Genomic DNA, 2,866 nt, shown 5'->3' on the forward strand with positions numbered 1-2,866 from the left:
GGGGGGGGGGGGGGGGGGGGGGGGGGGGGGGGGAAGGGGAAGGAGGGTGAAGGAGAAAAACATGTACGCGTCACTCGTTTGAAAATTTAACATATATTGACATTTTCTCCATCACTTGTTTAAGTCTACACAATCCACAAATGAATAAATCAAGACCCGATTTGTAGCTTTTGCTGATTTCTAAGATGAAATATTCACACTGAAAATTTAACAATCAATTTTGGAAAGTCAGTTTCAGCTGGCTCCAACATGCTCCTCCTCCAGCCCATTGCCTTCTCTCCTATCCCCAGCTGCTTCTGCACAAGAAAATCAAAAAGTCTACCATAATGATAGTTGACATTTATAAAGCACTTCAAACACATTATCTCTTTTCATACCCACAGCAATCCTGTAAGAGAGGCATTCTCCAAATGAGGGAATAAATTCAGAAAGGTTACACTTAAACTGCTTATAATTGTAGTAGGTGGTAGTCTAACCCAGGTCTATGGGACTCCTAAGGCCAAAGCTCTTCCCATTATAAACCATGCTAAAAATATCTCCTTACTTAGTAAGTCTAGTGAATTCTAACATCCTCTAATTCCAAGATTCAAAACTGCTGTTATGCAAAAAACCCTTTCCCAGTTCCCAGTCCCTAAATTCTAATAACCTCTGGTTCATCCTTAACTACTCACTATCTCTCTCACACACACATACCCTATATCCAATCTGTTGTTCATGCCTATCCATTTTACCTTTGGAGTATCTCTCAAATATACACTTTTCTCCTCTGACATTCCCACTACTCTGGTGCAGACCTTCATCACCTCAAGCCTGGCCTATTACAATAGTGTGTTGGTGGGTCTACTGATTTCTCCATTCGGTCACCAAAGTGATTTTAAAAGCACAGACCTCAACAAACTCAAGTGGCTCCCTATTGCCTCTAAGATCAAATCTAAAACCCTCTTTTTAACATACAAAACCTTTTATAACCTAGCCTCTCCTACCTTTCAAATCTTCTTATAACTTTACTCTCTAATATGTACTCTTTGATTCAGTGATACTGACCTCCTGGCTTTTCCACAAACAGGACATTCCAACTCTTGACTCTAGGCATTCTCTCTGGCTGTCCCCCATACCTGAAATGTTCTCCTTCTTCATCTGTACCTCCCTGGCTTCCTAAGTTCCAACTAAAACCCCACCTCTTTTTTTTTCTTTTTGGAGGGCAATTGGGGTGAAGTGACTTGCCTAAAGTCACATGTCTAGTAACTGAGTCAAGTGTCTAAAGCCAAATTTGAACTCAGGTCCTCCTGACTCCAGGGCCAGTGCTCTATTCACTGTGCCACCTAGCCGCCCCAAAACCCACCTTCTACAGGAAACATTTTCCAATGCCTCTGAAATCTAGTGTCTTCCCTCTTTTATTTCCTATCTATCCTGTATATAGCTTGTTGTTTCCCCAATTAGATTATAAGCTTCTTGAGGGCAGGAACTGTCTTTTGCCTTGTTTTTTTATCTAACACAGTACCTGGCACAGCTTAATAAATATTTATTGATTGACTGGTTACACTGACTAGTTCAGCTTCCCACCTTGGCTTTTGCTATCAATCACCTCAAAACTGATCTATCTCCAAGATCCCCAACTCTGAAATTTCCTTTTCTAATCACAATCTCTTATCCTTATACTTCTATAACCACTTCCTTCTTGTGACATATAAAAAGTCTGAGAGACATAGTTCTGGGTAATCATTTTATTAATTATTGCTAGTGGATTAATTATTAATTATCCACTAGCAATAATTAATAAAAGGGGTCAGGGGTATTTTCCAATGCCAAAGACCTCCCCTCCCTCCATGGAACCCACTCAATGTTTAGACACCCTGGGAAGAGGGTGGAAATCAACTTCCTGATTGGGTAACAATTAATGAGAGAATGAATATTATAATGAGAGGTGGGCTTATTCTCATGAGGAGTTGAGGGATGTAACTCCGATCACTCAGTCTTAGACAGAGATTTATCTCTTATCCAGACTACCCCAACTAGGACAATCTAGACAAAAGGGGGTCCACCTCCTCTTGGCCATGATTAATTAAAAAACAATGGGCCAGATTTTCCTGGACTAGAATCTCTTTACCTTTTGATCACATCTAAGTTTTCCCAGTGGGTCTGACCAAGCTTTCATCTCTTTATCAATCCTGTCCTTCAAAGACTGACTGAATAGTCTGCAAGGAATAAGGAAATAGAAGGGGGAAACCTTCATCCTAATTCAATGATTGGTTATTAATATAAAAGAAATAATCATTTCTCTCACCCCTAAAATTGCTGGTCTTCTTAATGACCTCTGGCCCCAGAGACCTTCCTGTTCCCCTATTTGATCACCCTTATTCTGGTTTCATTTCTCTCCCATCATGATCAAGACCTTGTAGTCAACCAACTTAATAAGGAACCATCCTTCACCTTTGAATCTCTTCTCCCCTTGACCATACATTGTTGGTACCCTGCTAATCCATAATCCTGGATTACCTCCACCATCCAATTTTTCTGTTCCGACTTCCCAGCAGCTGGAAGATATTAGAAGAAGTGATGAAATTATATGTTCGATGGATTCACTGCAGATTCATATCATGTAACCTCAACTGGGCATTCATTAGAACAATGGCAGTTCTCTTATTCATATCTGATCATACTTTCCACAGTAATTGTTTCAAAACATCTCCCCAATACTCATGCACCCAACTCAATTTTCACCTTACTCTCTCTCACTTAAGAAAATGGAGGCTATTCATCATAAATGCCCTTATCTCCCCTCCTCCACATCAGTCTTTGCCATCTTCTCCTTTGCACCAGGCTCAATGGATTAGATGGTTTTTCTCCTTTCCAAGGCTAACTCCTC

Source organism: Petaurus breviceps, unplaced genomic scaffold, assembly GCF_028583685.1.
Source record: "Petaurus breviceps papuanus isolate PSGF00001 unplaced genomic scaffold, PetGlider_PUasm1.0 171, whole genome shotgun sequence".
Lineage (NCBI taxonomy): Eukaryota > Metazoa > Chordata > Mammalia > Diprotodontia > Petauridae > Petaurus > Petaurus breviceps.